This window comes from Kogia breviceps, chromosome X (genome assembly GCF_026419965.1).
Source record: "Kogia breviceps isolate mKogBre1 chromosome X, mKogBre1 haplotype 1, whole genome shotgun sequence".
Taxonomy (NCBI): domain Eukaryota; kingdom Metazoa; phylum Chordata; class Mammalia; order Artiodactyla; family Physeteridae; genus Kogia; species Kogia breviceps.
In genome coordinates this window covers 90,720,702-90,728,579 of record NC_081330.1, presented here as the reverse complement: position 1 = coordinate 90,728,579, position 7,878 = coordinate 90,720,702, and positions in this window count along the sequence as shown.

The window sequence follows — 7,878 nt, the reverse complement described above, 5'->3', positions numbered from 1 at the left end:
CTAGAGACATTGACCACAAGGACAATGGGATGTTCTCACCAGGTCCCAACACCCTGCAACATTTGTGTAAAACGTTTAGGTTTCCTTATTCCCCGAGGCTGCTTCCAGGTCCTGTAAGGCCTTACTTTCACGGTCCTTCCTAAGGAAGGAAGGTCTGGGCCTATGGTATGCAAACTCAGGCCCAAAAGGTGGCCAAGTGGCCACTGTAGAAGCAAAGGGAAGACAAAGCTTGGAGATGTAGGCTGAAGTGTTCTCCGGGTTAGATGTGAGCGATCTCTTGGTGTAGGACATAGCTGGCAATGGGAAGAGATCAAGGACATGGACCAAGGGCCTTCATTGGTACTTTTGTGCCAGACATACTGCAAATATTAGCGACTGCCCTGGATGTATAGATAGCTCTGTAGCCCAGCTCCAGAGAGTTAGAGACACTAAGGGATATATCAATATATTTAGGAAGCCACATCTTGTCCCTGGAAGTGGCTCTGACCATATAACACCCCCTCAATATCTCAGATGTTGAGGGAAGCAATAGTTCAGGTCCTAGATTTGGTCCTTCCTGCAGTGAGCTAGCATTCAGTGGGCTGAATCAGAGATGCCACCACTCTACTGCATGTTAATGTTTTAGTGTGTCTCCTGGGCATTTGGTCTGTTTGGGAGTGGACCTCAATCCAATGTCCTTAACTCAAGCCCACCATACTAAAATTTACATAGCTGCTATTGGCCATAAGCATTTCTTCCTTCTCTGGACCCTCCCTATGAAAGTATCAATTGTCATCACATAGCAGACCTTCATTCTGCAAAATCCAGTGGACAATTCCTAGATTTCATCTCTTTTTTTTTTTTTTTTTGGCTGTGCAACATGTGGGATCTTAGTTTCCCGACCAGGAATCGCACCTGGGCCCTTGGCAGTCCTAACCACTGGCCCACATTCCCACAAGGAAATTCCCTGTACACTTCAAAAATTTTTTTTCGTTAATTGTGATAAGATACATGTGACAATAATTACCATTTGTAAGTGTACGGTTCTATGGCATTCACTGTTATGCAACATTCACCACATTCCATCTCCAGAATTTTTTCAGCTTCTCCAACTGAAACTCTGTCCCATCAAACCATAACTCCCCATTCCTCTCTTCCTGAAGTCCCTGGCAATCAACATTCCACTTTCTCTTTCTATGGGTTTGACTACTCTTTTTAAAATATATATATATGTATTTATTTGGCTTTGTCGGGTCTTAGTTGTGGCGCACAGGCTTCTCTCTAGTTGTGGCCCGTGGGCTCTCCAGTCGTGGTGCTGGGGCTTAGTTGCCCTGTGGCCTGGGGGATCTTAGTTCCGCGACCAGGGGTCCAACCCACTTCCCCTGCATTGGGAGGCAGATTCTTAACCACTGGACCACCAAGGAAGTCCCTGTTTTGTTTTTTGATAGCAGCCATCCTAATAAATGTGGGGTGATATCTCACTGGTTTTAATTTGCATTTCCTTAATGATTAGCGGTGTTGAGCATCTTTTCATATGCTTTTTGGCCATTTGTATATCTTCTTTGGAGAAATGTCTATTCAAGTCCTTTGCCCATTTTTAAAATCAGTTTTCTTGTTATTGAGTTGTAGGGGTTCTTTATATGTTCTGGAAGTTAGCCTCTTTTCAGATATATGATTGGCAAATATTTTCTCCCATAGGTTGCCTTTTCACTCTATTTAAACTGTGTCCTTTAATGCAGAAAGTTTTCGTTTTGATGTAATCCAATATATCGATTTTCACTTTTGTTGCTTGTGTTTTTAGTGTCAAATCCTAGAAATCATTGCCAAACCCCAAATCATGAAGCTTTTTAAAAAAATTTATTTACTTTATTTGTTTATTTATTTTTGGCTGTGTTGGGTCTTTGTTGCTGCACACGGGCTCACTCCAGTTGCGGCGAGCGGGGGCTACTCCTTGTTGCAGTGCGCCGGCTTCTCATTGCAGTGGCCTCTCTTGTTGTAGAGCATGGGCTCTAGGCACTCGGGACTTCAGTAGTTGTGGCTCGCTGGCTCTAGAGCGCAGGCTCAGTAGTTGTGGTGCACGGGCTTTGTTGCTCCTCTGCATGTGGGATCTTCCCGGACCAGGGCTCGAACCTGTGTCCCCTGCATTGGCAGGCAGATTCTTAACAACTGCGCCACCAGGGAAGCCCTAGATTTCATCTTAATTCACCTTTTGGCAGCATTTGACACAGTTAATCATTCCCTTTTCCTTTATATATGTTCTTCTTTAATCTTTGAAGACTGTTCTCTTTATGTCCACCCCACATTCTCCTAGACCTTTCTCATTTTCCACACCTCTAAGTGTTGGATTACCCAAGGCCTCCATTTTTTGCCTTTTTTGCCCTTTTTGTCCTATACACATTTACTTCCTAGGTGATTCCATCTAGTCTCACATCTTTGAGTATTGTTTTAGGCTGGTGAATCAAAATATTGTATATCCACTCCCATCTATTCCCTTGTACTCCAGTTCACGTATATCCAGCTCCATAATTGACTTTTCCACTTGAGATGTCAAAAAGACATCTCAAACTTCAGTAATATGGAGTTCTGTCCGGTAGAAATATAATGCTAGCCACCCATGTAATACCATTTTCTAGTAGTCACATTTAAAAATGCCTAAAGAAACACATTTAATAATTTATTTAATTTCATCTCTCCAAAATATTATTTCAACATGTACTCTATATAAAAATTATTGAGATATTTATTTTTAGATAAAAATAATTTTATTGAAGTATAGTTGATATACAATGCTGCGTTAGCTTCTGGTGTACAGCAAAGCGATTCAGCCATGCATATATATATATATATATATATATATATATATAAACACACTTTTTCATATTCTTTCCCATTATGGTTTATTACAGTATATTGAATATAGCTCCCTGTGCTGTACAGTAGGACCTGGTCTATGTATTTTATACATAGTAGTTTGTATCGGCTAATCCCAAACTCCCAGTTTTTCACTTCCCTACCCCCTTTCCCCTTTGGTAACCATAAGTTTGTTTTCCATATCTGAGTCTGGTTCTGTTTCATAAATAAATTCATTTGTGTCATATTTTAGATTCCACGTATAAGTGATATCACAAGGTATTTGTCTTTCTCTTTCTGACTTACTTCACTTAATAATTTATGAGATATTTAAAATTTTTCCTACTAAGTCTTCAAAAGCTGGTGTGTAATTTACACCCGCAGCATATCTCAGCCACATTTCAAGTACTAAATAGCCACAAGTGTGGACGTGTGTATACAGCACATTTTTAGACCTTTTCATTTCCTTAGTCTCTCTTATTCATTTCCTACTGCATCATGACTCCAGTTCCAGAGGTTTCTCATATGGTGGGCTCCTGTCCTAGAAGGGAGCCCTGAAGCGTCAGTTTTGAGAGTTCACAGGGGCTATGATGCTTCCAGCCCCTTTAGTGCCTTTTCAGCTGGGTTCCTTGCACTTACCTGGTATTGAAAAGGGCAGAAACCCTGCCAGTTTCAGTTTCTCTTTCCAGTGAGCTGGCTAGTTTGTGGTTCTCCTATTATCAGGTTAGTAAAATGCTGTGCTGTTCCTTCTTTTTCTTCCCGCGCAGACACCGGTACCATGTAAGTAATACAACTTTTAATGGTTTGTCCTCATCCACTTGAATTTTGGAGGCTGAGGGGATATCTTATAACCTAGATTTGTTGAAAATATTATTCATGCATTTTGCTTTTGCTCTCTAGTTGCTCTGTTTTTATGTGAGTGTTTGGAGAGATCAAAAAGCTATAAAGCCACTGATGTCACCATCTTCCCAGAATCTCTACCACCAAGTGTCCTTACTCCTTGAAAAATGTTCCACCCAGTCAACCCTTTGGTAGCTCTGAAGGAACACAGTGGGATCCATCATCTGTACTAAAATGGAAAAAATAATTAAACTAAGGAATTGGAACAAAAGCCTATTGGGCATGCTACTAAAAATCATTAGAACTAAAGTAATTATTTTTGAGAACACATTTTAAAAACTTTTACTTTGTCATGTCACTCTGTTGGCTGACAAACTGGCCCCTGTACATGAAGGGCAAGGAGAGATGGAAGAAAGAGGCAGACTGCTCCAGATAGGTAGGTGGCAGTTTACTAAGCAAAGAACTTACATTTTCTTCAAAAAATATTGGCCTTTCACATTTAAGTCTTTATTTATTTATTTAGCCTCACCATGTGGCTTGTGGGATCTCAGTTCCCCAACCAGGGATTGAACCCAGACCCTTGGCAGTGAAAGCACGGAATTCTAATTACTGGACCGCCAGAGAATTCCCCACAAGGGACTTACATTTGAGGCTTGTCTTGGGCAGCTGCAAGACAGTAGATCTCCATACCTGCTTGCCAGAATCTTGAAAGTTTACTTAGAGGCTTTAACGGGGTTCAGTCACATATACCAACCAGATGGTCTCAACATCACATTACTGTCTCAAGGCTGTGTCCTTGAAAACGGCTCCAGCTTTGAGAATGGTGGACTGAAGGTACATTCCAAGGACTGGAGAGGGGATGAGGAGCTTCTGATTGCCCAGGTCCAGCTTGACAGTCAGCAGTTGGCCACGTACACTTGATGACCTCCACCAACTTATTAATTCTTTTTTAAACATCTTTATTGGCGTATAATTGCTTTAAATGGTGTGTTAGTATCTGCTTTATAACAAAGTGAAACAGTTATACATATACATATATGCCCATATCTCTTCCCTCTTGCCTCTCCCTCCCTCCCACCCTCCCTATCCCACCCATCTAGGTGGTCACAAAGCACCGAGCTGATCTCCCTGTGCTATGTAGCTGCTTCCCACTAGCTATCTATTTTACATTTAGTAGTGTATATATGTCCATGTCACTCTGTCACTTTGTCCCAGCTTCCCCTTCCACCTCCCCGTATCCTCAAGTCCATGCTCTAGTGGGTCTGCGTCTTTATTCTTGTCTTGCCCCAAGGTTCTTCATGACCTTTTTTTTTAAGATTCCATATGTATGTGTTAGTGTACGGTATTTGTTTTTTCTTTCTGACTTACTTCACTCTGTATGACAGTCTCTAGGTCCATCCACCTCACTAAAAGTAACTCAATTTCATTTATTTTATGACTGAGTAATATTCCACTGTATATATGTGCCATATCTTCTTTATCCATTCATTTGTTAATGGACACTTAGGTTGCTTCTATGTCCTGGCTATTGTAAATAGAGCTTCAATGAACATTTTGGTACATGACTCTTTTTGAATTATGGTTTTCTCAGGGTATATGCCCAGTAGTGGGATTGCTGGGTCGTATGCTAGTTCTATTTGTAGTTTTTGAAGGAACTTCCATACTGTTCTCCATAATGGCTGTAACAATTTACATTCCCACCAACAGTGCAAGAGGGTTCCCTTTTCTCCACACCCTCTCTAACATTTATTGTTTGTAGATTTTTTTGATGATGGCCATTTTGACTGGTGTGAGGTGATATCTCATTGTAGCTTTGATTTGCATTTCTCTAATGATTAATGATGTTGAGCATTCTTTCATGTGTTTGTAGGCAATCTGTATATCTTCTTTGGAGAAATGTCTATTTAGGTCTTCTGCCCATTTTTGGATTGGGTTGTTTGTGTTTTTGATATTGAGCTGCATGAGCTGCTTGTAAATCTTGGAGATTAATCCTTTGGCAATTGCTTCATTTGCAAATATTTTCTCCCATTCTGAGAGTTGTCTTTGTGTCTTGTTTATGGTTTCCTTTGCTGTGCAAAAGATTTTAAGTTTCATTAGGTCCCATTTGTTTATTTTTGTTTTTATTTCTATTTCTGTAGGAGGTGGGACAAAAAGGATCTTGCTGTGATTTATGGCATAGACTGTTCTGCCTGTTTTCCTCTAAGAGTTTGATAGTGTCTGGCCTTACATGTAGGTCTTTAACCCATTTTGAGTTTATTTTTGTGTATGGTGTTAGGGAGTGTTCTAATTTCATTCTTTTACATGTAGCTGTCCAGTTATCCCAGCATCACTTATTGAAGAGGCTGCCTTTTCTCCACTGTGTATTAATGACACCTTTATCAAAGATAAGGTGACCATAGGTGTGTGGGTTTATCTCTGGGATTTCTATCCTTTTCCATTGATCTATATTTCTGTTTTTGTGCCAGTACCATACTGTCTTGATTACTGTAGCTTTGTAGTATAGTCTGAAGTCAGAGAGCCTGATTCCTCCAGCTCCATTTTTCTTTCTCAAGATCCTTTTGGCTGTTCGGGGTCTTCTGTGTTTCCATACAGATTGTGAAATTTTTTGTTCTAATTCTGTGAAAAATGCCAGTGGTTCCATTCTATTTTTGTGTTGTTTCAGTCCATTTGTTCATCCATTCCACTAAATATCCCATTCCATTCCACCAAAATCGCTGTAACAGCAACTGTCAGGAGAACCACTTTCCTAAATTCTTATCAAAGAATTACAAATGTGTATGGCCCGTATTCAGAATATCCTTTTTCTGGGAATTTATCCACAACAAGTTCACATTCGAGGATATGAACAATTTTTAGTAAAAAGGATATGTCTTACATTGATGTGTTATAGAGAGTGAAAAGTTGGAAACAACATAAATGTTGATCAATATAGCAGTTTGAAAATGTAAGCTTCCTGGACTTCCCTGGTGGAACAGTGGTTAAGAATCCGCCTGCCAATGCAGGGGACAGGGGTTTGAGCCCTGGTCCAGGAAGATCTCACATGCTGTGGAGCAACTAAGCCCATGCGCCACAACTACTGAGCCTGCGCTCTAGAGCCCGCGAGCCACGACTACTGAGCCCATGTGCCACAACTACTGAAGCCCGCACGCCTAGAGGCTGTGCTCCACAACGAAGAGTAGCCCCCCCCCCCCCCGCTCACGGCAACTAGAGAAAGCCCACGTGCAGCAGCGAAGACCCAACTCAGCCAAAAATAAATAAATTTATTTTTTAAAAAAAGAAAATGTAAGCTTCCTCTGTAAAAGGAATATTTTGTAGTTACACAATGGCCTTGTGGAAATGTATTTATTGACATGGAAAATGTGTTTTCTGGACACAATAAGCAGGTTACAAAATAATATGTATGCATGAATAATTCCATTTTTATAAAACAAAAGGACTATGAATTATTTATGAATGGCCATTCTACCAAAAATTAATTAAACATTCCCAGTACTTGCCTGCTGGTCTGTGGGAATCTAGGTTCTAGTTTTCCTACGTTTACTTTTATTCTGGGTACTGAACATGCAATAATAATGACTTTTATAATAATGACTAAAAATGTGTCCAAATATTGCACTTCAAGCCTGTGCACCACACCATATTTATATGAACAGAAACTAGACAGTAGGTCAAATAAATTAATGTACGTTCATCAGTGGATTACTATGCAGCCCATACAAATGATGATGCATCTTTAAGGACAGCATCACCCTTAATCCCAGGCAACCTGTCTGTGTTCAGGGAGCAGGGCAGGGGGAAGCATCTTGCTGAAGAATTAACTTCCCCCCTGTCCCGCATATGTGGCAGCATACTGAACATCCTGAGCCAAGACCCCCATGTAGGACCCATCCGTTTGCTCGCTTTCAGGCTGCTCTCCAAGCAAACCTTCCTGTGAGGTCGTCCAGATGCCCGGAGCAGTTCCAGGACCGTCCCCTCCAGGGTCACCATTACGGGTCCAGTGTCCTGACTATATTCCAGGAGGGGCACCTGACTAAGGGTTGAACCACCAGAGTGGTGTTACAAGCTAAGCTGATTCGGCATGACCCAAATCATTTATATAGACAGCCTTGTGGCCCTCAACTCCTCTTTCCAGACGCACACACTCCTAGGGTAAGGATGGGGAATTCCCAGCATTGACCTGGTGTGCTGAGCAGGGCGGGCTGGGCCGAA